The sequence below is a fragment of the Sturnira hondurensis genome, unplaced genomic scaffold (genome assembly GCF_014824575.4).
Source record: "Sturnira hondurensis isolate 20B ecotype Veracruz unplaced genomic scaffold, ASM1482457v3 Scaffold0018728, whole genome shotgun sequence".
Lineage (NCBI taxonomy): Eukaryota > Metazoa > Chordata > Mammalia > Chiroptera > Phyllostomidae > Sturnira > Sturnira hondurensis.
The window spans coordinates 7,741,986-7,756,469 of NW_028091359.1; the positions used below are offsets into that span (position 1 = coordinate 7,741,986).

At 50.5% G+C, this 14,484-nt stretch overlaps 1 protein-coding gene across 1 annotated transcript in view; it reads right to left on the minus strand.

Annotated features, from left to right (window-relative positions):
• PRKCA (protein kinase C alpha) overlaps positions 1 to 14,484 on the minus strand; it is a 361,661-nt gene that overhangs the window by 77,682 nt on the left and 269,495 nt on the right. The gene's annotated exons all lie outside the window — the stretch shown is intronic.

Below are 14,484 nucleotides of genomic sequence, written 5' to 3' on the forward strand. Positions count from 1 at the left end.
CAGCAGAACTACACATGGTGCGCCTGGAAGGTGGAAGAGGGAACCGACAATTCCTTGATGTGAGTGCCCACTGTGCTGGGGCAGTGTTTTGCACTCACCCCCACTACTCCAGGTGGACTCCAGGGAACCCGGCCGCCCGAGAACTCCCTTAAACTCAGGCAGAAGGTTTTTAATGCAATGCAGAAAAGGACTAGTCTCCTAAAACAGCAACCCAAGTACCACAAAAGATTAAAAATGGGAGCATAAGAATAAGGCTCCCCACGAGGAATGGAAATGAGCCGAAGGTCTCTCTCCAATTAAGCACTGGGATGCGAATCAGATTCTTTGCAAAGGCAGAAAGAGCCCCGAATGGCTGACGCTGAGGCTGCATCCCGGACAAGCTCACGAGGACCACCAAGGCTGCCAAGAGTTGTGCTGGTGGGAGAATAAGTGTGGGTGCAGCTCCATCAGCTGCAGGTTATAGTGCAGACACCTGCACACACACAGATAGTCTGGGGCAGATCTCTTCTGAATGGTGATGAGTTCAAAGTCCCAACAGGATTTAAAACTGTGGGCTCCCTACAGAGGCATAAGCATTTAAGCTGAAAATTTAAAGAACTTATCAATTCCAAATACTACTGAAGTAAGCGGTGGGTCCAAATTTCAATTTCTTATTGCACAGAGAACGGCATGCTGGACTACCTGAATCGGGACGAGGGGCAATGCACTGGGGGTCCCATCTGCTCCGAACGTGGGCTCTGGGGCCAGGCTGCCTGCGTTTGGAGGCTGGTGCTGTAGGTTTGTGCAAAGTACTTGGGACAGTGTGATAGGCACACATCAGAGCCGGCTCATGATTATGATCGTTATTGTTAATACAAGTTCCTGGCAGAGAACACAACCCAAAGGGATGTGCAGAAACTGGACTGACAGCTTATGAACTGGCGAGCAAATGCTGGGAAGAGCAAGGCAATGAGGAAATTTTCTGACGTGGCTGCAACGGCATGGTGCCAGGGACGCCTTACCCTGAGCAGCAGTGTCGGAGGGTGCCACTAACGAGAACAGTTGTGGGGAGCTGGGAGAGGGCAGCTGGGAGAGGGAAAGAAGAGCAAATGAGTGAGGAAGTGGATGAGGAAAAGGGCCAGAGGCAGGAGAGAGAACGAAGAGAAATGCCATGATAGTGTGGAGTCAGACACCCGTGACCCCCCCCCCCTTCCCGTGCTCCAGGGCAGTGTGTCTCCACCCCTGCTGAGCACCGGAAACTCACAGGATGCTTTAGTGAGCTCTGACAGACGTGTGCTCCAGCCCCCCGCCCCCACCGGGGAGTCTGATTTAACTGGTCTGGGCTGAGGCCCAGCCATCTGCATCGAGAAAGCTTCCCAGCTGAGTATCATGTGAAGTCATTCAATGCACCTGGTGGTCGTTCCCGAAGTGTGGCCCCGGGATGGGCATCACTGGGCACCATCTGAGGACTCAGACGAGTCCTTACTTTCGAACACTCAGCATTTAAAAACTGATCACTCAAAATGGATCACTATGGTGAATGGAAAACCAGGATTGTCTGCCATGAATTGAAAGTAACCATAAGAAGAAACCCAGTGACAACCCAGCAGCGTTCCTTATTTCCAGCTGATACAACTGCCTGAGGCCTGCTCGTAGTCCTTACAGAGGGGTTACAAGACTAAGAGTATTCAGAATATTCCAGCCTCAGAGTCTTTTTCTAGATTGAAAGAAAATTGAAAAGGGAAACCTTTCTTACCATGTAATTTAATACTTTTTAAAATCATCTCTAGTATGACCAACAGTCATAGCCCACTGGTGGCCTGGTGCAGACAGGGAGAGTATTTCGGGGGTAGGGGCAGGCTGGGGATGCCAATTCTGAGACAGTAAGGGTGTCGGGTATTTCGGTCTAGGAGACCCAGCAGGTCCAAGAACAGACCCAGCACAGGGCCCAGGGCTCATTTCTCATTTTCTATAAGAACCAAACTACTTTGACCCACAGAATTAGGGCAGGAAAAATACCACACTGCTTTGATAAATAAACTAGTGTGAAGGAGACTTTTGGGGGAGGGGAGGGTAAAGCTCTGTCATGTCAGCCCAAGGTCTGGAGGTAGACGGTCTCTAAACTCAGCAGCAGAGAACACATCTGTCTCACTCCCTCGGGCTGCTGCAGCCCGACTGCCCCCGGGGGCTGGGCCCCACCGTGAGGGCAGGTGGGAAGGAGGTGAGAGCGCTTGCCCTTTGCATCCGATCAGCAGTTCCGCCGCCTTGGTGAGGACACATCTGCTGGAGGAACAAATGCGTCGGGGGCCATGGAGTTGGCTGTTTCAGAACGCAAGTCTGTTCTAACTCCAACAGAAATACAGAACGTGGGTTATCTCACCATCTGTTGGCTTCAGGTGCCTGTTTTGAAGCCCAGCTATCAAGCCCAGCAGTGAGGAAAAGCAGCCCAGGTTGAAAGGTTATTTAACTCCCTGAGAGTATAAGATACCATTTCTGGACAAAATCCATTCACATTAAGACCAGGAAGGCTGAGAAACACCCCAGTGGTGCTAGGAGACGCCTGACCAAGGTGGTGAGGCCGCCCAGAACCTGCGAGTTCTGAGAGCGTTTAGGCACAGGGGTTATCTTGTCATGAGCTCAGCCGGCTGGGCAGCTTCGCCAGACTTGGGAATTGGCATTAAAACTGCCTCGTGGTAAACAGAACAGCTGACATTTAGGAACAAAGCCAGGGATTTTTGCCAAGGCCATGCCTGATGAGGGGAAGCGGAGATGAGGATGCAGGCAGGAGGTGGGCAGGCAGGAAGCAGCAACTGCCGTGCTTTCTTGGGGAGAGGCAGGCTAGGCCCACAAAGACGTGCAGGCAAGCGACTGCCTAACGTGCATCTGAGGATATGTCTACTCGGACGGAGGCTGCAGACGGTGGCTGGCTTCCGAGGGGCAGCACGGTGTGGTGGCTGGAAGCTGGGTTCAAATCCCTGCTCTACCACTTACTAGCTATATGACAAGTTACCCCACTTCTCAGTTTGTTTATCTGTAAAACAGGAACAATAATAGTGCTCACAGGGCCATTGGAAAGACTGAATGAGTTGATGCACGTAGAGCATTTAGAAGAGGACCTGGAGCAAACGAAGTGTTACAGAAGCACCTCTTAGGACTACCAGTCATGTCTGCAAGTTTGCTATCTTCATTACCGCAGTTACCACCACCACCTCCACCATCGTCCAGTTTCCTGTCTGGGCCAGGAGGTGGGGCCAATTCCTCAGGGTAAAGAAACCTAGTACGTTTAAGGGCAGTTCATATAGCACTAGAATTTTGAGACCTCAGGGTTAGGCTGGAATTCAACAGGGAGCTCTTCGTTGTTCCAAAAGAGCTTGGGACTAAAAACAGAAGAGAACAAAACCAATGCAATCCTTGATCCATTCAGAATGGCCCAGATGGTCTCATGACCCAGAGAATAGCCATAGCATGAATGATGCTAACCACCTGCATGTCACCACCTGACACAAAAGCTGGGTCAAGGCCAACACCGATGAACCCACCTTGTGTCTTCCCCCAACCCTGGGCACTTTGAACCTCACTCTGAGGTTGCTTCAGGGCACTCTGGCTGGGCACAGAGCCCTGGGGGGCTCGGAGGGATTCATCCACCACACACAAACGGAAAGGTCTGCTGAGGACGCAGCCGGATCCCCTCTGCCTGCACCGCTTTGGTCTGCAGTGCCCCGCCCCGGTGACCCTGCCCATCGCAGAGTTCGCCTGCAGCAGACATTGTCTGGTGATGTGTGAAAATCAAGTGCCTCCAAATTCAAGGACAGCATGGCCCTTCACATGACTTGTTTTGCTTTAGACAAGAATTCTCTATTTTTTGTGCCTTTTTCCTTCCTCTAAGAGCACCTTTGTTCATGGTTTCTGTTTAAAGCCAAAAAGGACAAAGGCTCAAAACAGGGGCTTGCTGCAAAAGTCAGGATTCCTCAGTGCATGCTGACCTGGTGACCCCTCCCACTGCCATCCTTGCTAGACAGAAAAAGTAAGAGTAAACAAGATTCTAAAATGCTACCCCACCTCGTGCAAAAGCAACACTATGTTTCCTGACACTACAGAAAAAACACACAAACTCTTCTCTGTTTGAAGTTACCAACAGCCAAAAAAAAAAAAAAAGAATGCAAAAATGCCAAGGGGTCAGCTGGTGCAGACCATGAGCCGGGCTCTGGTGTCTGTGAGGAAAGGACCTGTAGTTGCTTATTCTCAGGGGACAGAGTGGCGGAGGCTTCCCAGGGCCATAAACCACGCCTCTGAGCAGAGCCAGGGAATTAATTTTGGTAATTATTAGATGGCCATAACATCTTTTCAAAAAACTTTGGACTCATGTGTTAATTTCTTATAAAAGTATAGTCACGTTCGAATATAACTGTAATGTTGGAGAAACTCGATGGGCAACATTTCTGGGAGGTGTGCCTTCAGCGAGAAGGCAGAGATGGGTGTGTGTGTGTGATCGCTCACTTGTCCACGGAGCAAGGCTGATCTGACCTGCAAGGCAGTGGGGTCGTGGCCAGGTCCCTCACACGCTGGGAAGCAAGTGAGCATGGTGGCGATGGGAGAGATGGCAAGGGACCACATTCCTGGAGAGGTTACTATTGGGCATGTGCTGTTTTAAGTTCTTTGTAATAAGAGAGGTGCTATTCCCAAGCCCATTGGCAGATGGAGGCCTTCGGATGCAGGGAGAGGTGTTATTACCTGTTCACTACACAAAGGTACCAGGTAGCTAAACTGTGGTTAGCGTGTGATTGCATAAAACCCAGCTTTGCGCTTGGTTTTGGATAAAAATGACTTGAACAAGTCTTGTGCTAGGCAGTAAAGCTGACCTTGGCTAGGAGGGGATGAGAACGTTTGCCCAAGAGAAGGGGAGGAAGGGGAGCAAGCACTTGCCCCTCCACTGGAGGGGGGGAGATGGCAGAACACGCCCAGGTGAAGGGAACACACCTCCAGGGCCAGCTGTGCCGCGGGGCCGGGTGGCAAAGAAGGCAAAGTGTATCTACAACCACATTGCTGCTTGGGCGCCACCAACGCAGTCAGCTAAGCACCTGACTTGAAGACGTGAGTGCAGATCTTGGGGTGAAAATTCTTAGGTCACTCAGCACACTGGGGTGTTTTGGCCACTCAGTGGTCTCTGTAGCTGGGCCTCTGGCACACGCTGACATCTGCCAGAACAGATGGTTAGTGCCCGACTCAAGTAATGCCACCAAGACACAGGGCTCGAGAGCACCCAGTGGCCATAACACCAAAGGGGCCCCGAGGGAAGGCTCTGCCCCTCCACACTGAGAAAGGGCGCGCGGAGCACGCTCTGTCTCTCTCACCCCGATACAGACGTTAGGACAAACGGCACGTGGACAGCAGAGAGAAGTGAACGGCCGTGGGTGTAAAGCGGACCGGACACATTCGCACAAAACACAGAGATGCCTCAGATCACAACACAAATATCAAAACCAGAGATGACATTCCTCAGAACCGCATGACTGGATCCCAAACAATCCCAGAGTGTACTCGTTTCCCCCACAAGAATGCTGAAAATATCAACCAGGCGCATGCCGCGAGGAGCCTGCTGGCTGGGGCTGTGCATTTTGTTAGAAGAGCATTCTTCAGCTCCACATGGGGGTGGAAAGACTGGAGCAGGGAAAGGCCTGGGGTTGCCAGATGTTTGTCCTCCACCAAACTGATGCCGGCTGGCCGAGGCCGGCTTCTCCACTGCACCGTGTGTGGGGAGCATCCTGCCTCAGCTGAGACCCTGGGACACACCTCCAGTTTTTCAAATAAGGTCACATTTACAGATGCCAGGGATGAGGGTTGGTATTTTGGGGTGGTCATTACTCAGCCCACCACTGAGGGGTCTTTCTTTGGGGTGATGAGAAATGAAAATGATCTGGAATTTAGTGGCGATGGCTGCACTGTCTTGTGAATGCGCTGACAAGCCTTGGACTGTGCATGTTGAAAGATGAACTTTACGGTGGGTGACTTGTATCTCAACAGGCCCACTCACCAATAGATGTCCATTTGCCTGATTGTACCTGCTCACTTAATCCTCCCAACCTGTCCTGTGAAATTCAGTCAGATGCCCATTTTCTGGATGAGGGACTGAGGCACAGAGATGTCAACTAGCTCAAGGTCAGGCGTTTAGTAAGTGATGGAATCAAGAGTACAGCTGAGTCTGACTCTGAGGCCTGAGCAGTAACCTCCACATGGTCCTCCCAAGGTGGCCTCTGCGTCCAGGTACAGCTATTGGTACAGAACAGGGGAGCAAACCTGCTCTAGAAAGGACCGGATGGGACATATTTTAGGCTCTGCCACAAAGCCTCCACTGCAAGTTTCAAGTCTGCTGTTGGAGAGTTAAAGAAGCCAGAGACAATATGCCAGGAAATGAACATGCTGTGTTCCAATAAAACTTTATTTAAAAAGGCATAAGCAGTGGGCCAGATCTGGCCCCCAGGCCACACTTGCATGATCCCTGACATAGGTCCACACTGGACAGTGTGAGGAGTAACAGACAGGGCAGAGGGGACTCTACTGCTTCCTCCAGATTCCTTCTGCTTTGATCTGAGCCTCCAGAACTCTGACCTGGTCCTAAGGCTTGGGAGGGGTCCTGGCTGAGGTTGAGGAGGGAGGGTGTGTGTTCTAAGAGGAACTGGAACCCACCCTTGTCCTTTGTTGTTCTCTCCTGTCTCAGCGGACCTTTAGGAGGCCGACACCTCCTGCGTGTGCTGAAGTTTGTTTCTTTTCCCCATGAGCCTACATCGGGCTTTTCTGGGGCAGTGGCCCTCACTCCTGGACAAACCTGATTCACAGCCTCCTCCCTGGAACATCGATCTGGCCCCAACCTACTGCTGTGTGCCAATCCCACTTCCCTAGGCAGCCAAGGCCTGGCCCCACCCAGAGGCCAAGTGCAAACAGGGAGCACGATAAGGCATCAATGAGGCCATTGTTTAATTATGCAACAGCTGCTTTGGAAATGGGAACTTGAAGGAGTGTGTACCAAGCGCACTGGGATGCAGAAAAGCTGACCTGCAGAGGAGAGCGGGCTGGGGGCCTGTGCGCTTCCCGGTTAACCTGGCTGCACCTTGCAGAGCCCTGGGCGGTCCTGCTGGGAAAGCTGCTCTCTTGACGGCCTGGGCAGCACTCCAAGAGGCCCGTGGGCTGGATCAGATAGAAAAAGGGTAAAACCCTTTCCCGACCCCCCCACCCAAGCTACTAATCATGTGGAAACACAGCCACACCACAAAGTTCTCATGTTTCCTCTAGATTACACTTCCCTGGTCACGTTACGAGGAAGAACACCCTGTTCTCGAGGTCTGTTTTCGCCTCACTTTAGGTCTCTCCTGATGCTGCTGCGAGGGAGACGCTGTGTGGAGACGCTGCCAGTTCCCTGGCGTCGCCACAAGTCAGCTCTGCACCCGGCGCCGGCAGCCAGCCCTCCAAATGTTGATGGGGAAACTAGTGGCCTGACAGATTGCTTCCGGAACAGGAGTTACCGAACTCCCTCCTCGCAAGATGTTTTGGGGGTGGTCCACCTGTCTAGCAGTGTGTGAGGTTCCGGGATTAGGCGGCCTGAGCTGGAGCCTCTCAAACCCCCAGACACACAGGCCCCGGCAAAGGGGAGCACGTCACAGGTGGTGGCAGACAAGTTGGCACGGGACCCTGTGAAGGACTAGACCTGGCGAGGCCACAGGCCATCAGGCTGGCATAACAGGTCACCACAGAAGGACACCGGGCAGGTTCCAGCTGGCCCAAGGATGTGGACACAGAGAGGCACAGCTCCCAAGTCACATTCCTGATGCACACAGGTTTTAACTCTGGTCACAGGTCCACCCTGAAAGATTTCAGACCAGACTCGATTCTCCATAAGCAGTCCGTCCTTCAACACAACACTGTAGTTGCTATGACAGACAGTGTGAGGGCACACATGGGCCCCGGGGGGAGGCCTCTGCTGTGCGAGCCGTGGAAGCCTGGCTCTCTGAAGCTGGAGTGCACCTTTCAGAACCTGCGTACAGGGAAACAGGCCATATTCCTCTAGGTGACTCCTGCTTCGGCTGAGCACTCGAAGGAGCCTGGGAGCCCCGGGCAGAGGTCCTGGCGATGGGGACGGACAATTGGCTGTCTGTAGGTCCATGGCAGCGTGGGCCGTTCTCCATTAGTCCGGATGCAGGCACATATTAGTGGGCGCCCACTAGTGGTAGAGCTCAGTCTGGCAAAATCAACCTTGAAGTGCTGCTAGGTGAGAGCTGACCATGAACTTATCAGGCTGATTCAACAGAATTGTTTAGCTAGGAGAAACAAAAAGCCATATTCTTCTCTCCCAAACAAATCAGAACGGAGAGGCTGAATGGCAGCTGAGTGACAGTGTTTTTGAGGATCCCAGATACAGACCCGAGGCCAATAGACTGTTTTTTTCTCCGTTATTTTAACAATTCTATATACACAGGGACTCTCCATCCTCGGGTCCACATTCACCTAGTTACATGGGGGCATGACTTAGGAGCTGGCGTCGGTTCTGACTGGTTGGTTGTTAAAGATGTTAATATTTAACTGCACCCAACCTATCCCATCCACTATTTACGTAACCCGAAGACCCACTCCACACCAATGAGGCCAGTCTCTTTGCTGGTACTCATGCTGAGCCCAAACTGCCCGGCCCAGCACTGTGGTATGCACTCACACCCAGTAATTGCCTGCTAAATACACGCAGCTCCAGGCCACCCTGTCCTGTGCTCCTGGGTTCCTACTGCCCATTTCTGAGCCAGCAGGAGCACACCCCTCCACGCAGCTCAGTACCACTAGCCCTTACTTTGGTACAAGACCCATCTTCTCCGACCTTCCGTCTACTGCCCGCCCAGCCCACCGGAGTTTCAGCTCTACAGATCGACGGCAACTTGAGCAGGGGCTGCATCGGATCCTACACCCACACCCCCCCCACCCCCACCAGGGTTAGCTAAGGGTAAGGCAAAACCCGTATGGATGTATGGGTTCTTGTTCGGCTGAAGAGCTAACGCGGACGGGAAAGCCTGCCAACACTTCGTCTTCTGGTTGCAGTACATGAAGTGTCCATTTGGAGGGACTCTTGGACCAGGAAAAACCTCACAGGCCGTGCAGTGGAGAATAAAGGCAGGTCTGAGAGGAGTCAGTCGACACTTTTCTAGGCCACGGTCATTACTGTGAAGAAACGATCACTGAGCCCACAAAGACTAAAGGCTGTATGAGACACAGCTCCAGATTTCAGGAAAAGCATATCAGAAAGGGGAGTTTACTCTTGGGGGAAAAAATGACCATGTAGAAATTCTCACAGTTTCAAGAGTAAAATACAAGGCTGTCACCAACAATAAGGCACAATTTCTGACCGGGCAGGCCTGGACTGAGAGTCTGTGGACAAGCTGGGGTCCGGACTGCCTGGTGAGACCCATCTCTTCCAATTCTGCTGTGTCAAGTCCCCCAATACCGTCCGTGCTGATAAAATCCAGAGAACGCTGGGTGCGATCTCTTCCACGTGACTATAATACGACCCACAAGTTTGCGATACTTGTTCTTTCATTGCCCAGGACAGAGGCAGGAACAATGAGAGCTGTTAAAACTAAACCTGCTCAGCCGTCCCCGTCCACATAATCCACACAGAAATCTCGGTTCAGGGACGTAAGTAATCTCACCCTTCGGACTTATTCATGGCATGTTCTGTTTCATCGGTGAGTCTCCCTGCTTGGTGATAAGAATATAATTTCCGACCCAGTGAATTCGGGGGCCATTCACATACCCCAAACCACCAGTCAGCAACACTTCGACCCAAGTTCTGCTGGAATAAACCTGATGAAAGCAGACTGAGGCAGGTGTGGTGTGGGCTGAGAAAAGTAGCACGTGGGCCTCGGGAAGACTGTAATCATTCCACCGCTTTTTCTTGCACAGTTAGTGCAAAGTGAACATCCTCATTAAAGTTCTCTGCCCCTGATGCCCTGAGAGGAGACTAATCTGGTGGTGAAGCAGCAGTTTTCAGGTACCGAGGGACTGGTACGATTCTCCACAAACAACATAGAAAAAACGTAAGAAATATTTTTCTTATTTGACTAATGTATACTTATTATACAAAAATCTAAATACATACAGTTTAAAGGAGAAAATTAAAACCACCTATACTCCTGCTGGAACGAGAGAACCACTGTCAGCACACTGGTGTACCGACTGCCAGTCTCTTTGCTCTGTATATAACTGGTTCGAGATATTAATTTTTTTATAGAGCTTATATCTACAAATTCAGTTTTAGACCCTGTCTCTACAACATAACTAAGCATGCTATGAAAGCATTCAAATGCCTAACGTCCCACTATCCAGCCATGTGGTAACTGATTTAATCAACCCCGTGCTGGGGTCAACTACTTAGTTTAAACTTCTTCACTTTCGCAAATAACACAGTAACTGATCATCTTCATGCATAACTACATCGTCACTGGATTTCTTTTTTCCCCTCAGGGCACATTCTTAGAAGTGGACTGAAGGGTACAAAATCATTCAAGACGCTACAGATGTTGGCAAAGTATTCTCTCAAACACTGTACCGAAGTCTTATCAAAGGGAGGGTGAGAGAAGTAAAAAAATGACATCGTAATTTTGGCTTTTTGGTGATCTTTGAGATTTAACGTTTTTATTTTTATTTTTTTTATTAAATGTGGTTATCTGGCCACCCACCTTTCTTTGACTTACTCCCTCTGCGAGTTTCCCACGGGGTGTCTGGCAAAGTGTTCTCTGACTGGCTCAGATGGGCTGGCCCTTTGCCGTGTTTGCTGCTAAATGCATTAAGATTCCATTCGCCGTGATTCTAGGAACCCAGAAACTGAAGTTTTCACAGTTAAACATTTAAAAACCTTCCTCCACTTCTTTTACATTTAGGGAAACCCTTGCCCTTTCTAAGGCTGTTCTGTTACTTTGTTCTGTTACTTCTTCTAACTTTTAAATCCATTTGGAATTTATTTTGGTGTACAGTGTGAGGGAAGATCAAACTGATTTTTTTCTTCCAAAGGTTCAGATCACTTTTCCAGTGACATGTGGGGAGTGAGCCCTGTCTTTCGCACTGGGCCACCGGGCTTCTGCGTGTTCGCATTCGGGAGTCTACTGTAAGAGAGTCAGCCTTGAGCTAATTCCTACAACAAGCCTATGCTGTACATTGTTCCAGATTTTCAACTGGTTTTGAAATACAGCCATTTCTATCCAAGTGCGGTTTCCTGAGTCAGGGAAATTCCACTCAGCTGCTTTTTTTCTGCTCACCTAATAAAATCTCCTTTGTATCTGTGTGTGTGTGTGTGCAATTCTGTTTGCCTTTCCTCTCAACTTGTTTGTTTAAACAACCCCCTGTTCTTGTTTGATGGGGATGGTGTAGTCTCACATTCTGTAGAAGTTTACATGGAGTTTTCTCAAATCTTCTGTTTTCACTCAGTAGTCCATTTCCAAACATGTTCTCCGTGATGATACTCCCTCCCTTTCATTCCTCAATATACACATATTTTAATGGGCCACAGATTATGCAATGTTGTCTTTCTTTACCCATTTTCAACGGAGGAAAGAGAGCTACATTCAGACTTGGTGACTGCCTAAGGACGCTCCATTTGGATTCTCATTGGCTCTGTCTACTGTGTACTTGGCGACTGGCCAACTTCTTCCCTCAAAACTAACTCCAACTGATGGGCAAGGCTCCTTGGACCAATATCACCGTGTCTTTGCGGACCCAGGTGGGAGCATACCCACTTCCTAGCGCATGGTCATCACACACACGGAGTCAACGGTATTGTTTCGAGTCCCACCAACACCATGGTTCTTCTTCCTTCCCTACCTGTCCATCACACTTCATACCAGCTCCTAACCCTCAGGACACATGGCACCCAGACCAGCCCTGTCCTATGGTCAATCCTTTGCCTTTCCTTTGGAAAGAACCCTGTGTGGAAGGATAAGAACGAACCGCATTTTGGCTGCCCAAAGTTGGAGACCTTCTGCAGTAAAGGGAAGCCTCCCAGGTTTTCTGGCTGGCGAAGACCCTGTTTCTCTGAGTCTATGGGAGGCCTAAAGAATCTTCCTGCTTCCTTTCGGGAGCACAGGGCTTTGCTGCTTCAGGAACCAAGTATGGCCAGGCCACTGATGATTTTTGTCTTAATGCAGACCCACGTAGGCCAACAGTCAGAATCTCTCTAAGGTGGCAGTGAGTGGTCTATCTCAAATGTGGGTTTCTGTCTTTTCCCAGGTCTCCCCGACTTTTCAGAGGAACATGAGAGAGGCTGAAGTTCAGAGGTTACCAGCTTCTTCATTCAATGCAGAAATCTATTGATTCCTTAAGCAGCTCTTGGAATCCCACTGTTTCTAGAAAACCTGGTTAATTGGAAGACAGATAAATTCCCCTTGACCACCCTCGGTTTGAAACTAAGCTGCCCCTGTCATTTCTCATGGCGAAGGGTCTACCTGTCACCATGTCCCTGCTGGATACCTTTTCAATGTGCTTCCCCTGGTGTGTTCTGTCCTTTAAAGGTCAAGGCTGTCTGTTTAACTCAATTCCACATCTTCTCAGTGTTGGGAACTGCCCTGCCTGGTTTCAGAAGCTGTAACCCCCCGCATGGCTAAGGTTGACTGAGTGACCTTCAGACCTTAAGCCACTAAGGAGACAAAGCTTATCTCCCTGGCAGGAGCACCGCTTCTGCTCCTTTTACTTCATGCATAACTGGCTGCCAATGCTTGATCAGTTAGCCAATGACGGGTAAGATTCCCCAAGGCGGGAATGACCTAAGACAGGCATGGTCATGTGGAGGCCCCAGGGAAGGACTTGGGGGGTTATGGAGAAAGGGGGTGATGGATCCTCACCCCTCGGCTTTGAAATAGCCTGAGTCCTCATTCTTTCTGTGAGAAGTCTCCTAATCTCTTGGCTGCCTTACTTCCCCTGCCTGACTTAAGCTTAAAACAATGACAGAAGGGGGTGCATCCCTGTGCTGGAAAGGGCGGGTTCCCCAGGGTGATCAGGCCTGAGAAAGGATATGTAAAATCCTGTGAAGTCTGCTTTGCTAAGAATGCTCTCAATTAAATGATAAAGGTCTGAGTAGGAAATGAGTTTTTTCCCCAAAGTTTTGTAGCCTTTTAGCTAATAGACCCTAAGTCAGAAGAAGCCCTAATAGTTCTTTGTATGCTATCTACTGTTTGATCCTTACTGCCTGACAATGATTAATGAGCTTTACCTGTATCCCTGTGCTAATTGAACCAAATAAAAGCCTGTGTAGGCAAGGGCACGCACGTTCTCCCCTTGAGAGTGGCCAGGCCATTCTGAGGCACCCCCCCCTTGAGGGAGTAGCCGTGCCATCCCTTTTCCTCCACAGGACTTGCTAGTCCGTGTGAATTTGTCTCATGTCTCATCCATGATGCTGCGGGCACTGCAGGCTGGTGCACGTGTCATCTCAGCAGTCATTTCACCCCCACCCCCCCAGCTATGATGTTATTCAACTTTCAGACACTGTAGACAGGACATTATGGGTAGGAGAGGCCAGGGAATGCCATGGGCAAGGATAGTGGGTCTCCAGCCTGCCCTGCTGCCACCCCCCCACTCCCTTCCCTGGGCAATCCCCAGTGAACCATGTAATCTGTCTAGAAAGCAATGGGGCTGGTGGGACTAGGAAATCTCTAAGCTTCCTTCTACTTTGATCACAGGCTGCCGAGAATTGATAGCATATGTTTATGCCTCTGTTTTCAGGGACACATCGCCTATGCCCAAAGGGGTATGTTCCTAGTCTGGGCACTAGGCAGCTAGAGGTCCTCTGCATGGCCCTTCATCCTGGATACAGTCCCTAACTTCGGGGGGTCACGGGATGCCTTGGAGAAGATGACAGCTGTGGCTGCTCTCCCTCCCAGGACGTAGATGCAAAATTCTGCACATTGTTTTGGAGGCCTCCCTGATCCCAGGCAGCTAGGGTGGGGCTGGGCTTATGTCCACAGATCTGAGCTCAGGCCCCGCTGTAAGATAAACATGGCTCCTCTTCCACTTGGGGCTGTCACACAAACTCCTGGCTCCACCAGTTTCAGAGCTTTGCCAAGTCCCCTGCAGATGACGGGAGCTTCCCAGACTTGTAGGACAACCATGTCTAACACGATATACTCAAATGAGAGAGAGAAAGGAGAGGCACCTTGGCAAACTCCAGGAATGTCTGCAAGACGGGCCCAAGGGGAAGTGTCTGAACGTTTAACCGAAGTGCTCCCGGTCCCAGAGTCACGTCTGCCCCTATCTGGAGACCTTAGCCTGATGCCATTACATACTGAGCTAATCCTCTAGTTCCAGGCCACAAGCCTTTTGGTTCTGGGTCTCACTGAGGGAGCTTCTGCCTACTGCCTTTGACCTAGATGACCCCCTCAAACCAGGCACCCCAGGCACCCCAGGGAGAAAGAGCCACAACCACGCAAGGACAAACGGAGTCTGCCAAAAGGGGACAGGGAGGGGCAGGGGAAGGTGTATGCAGTT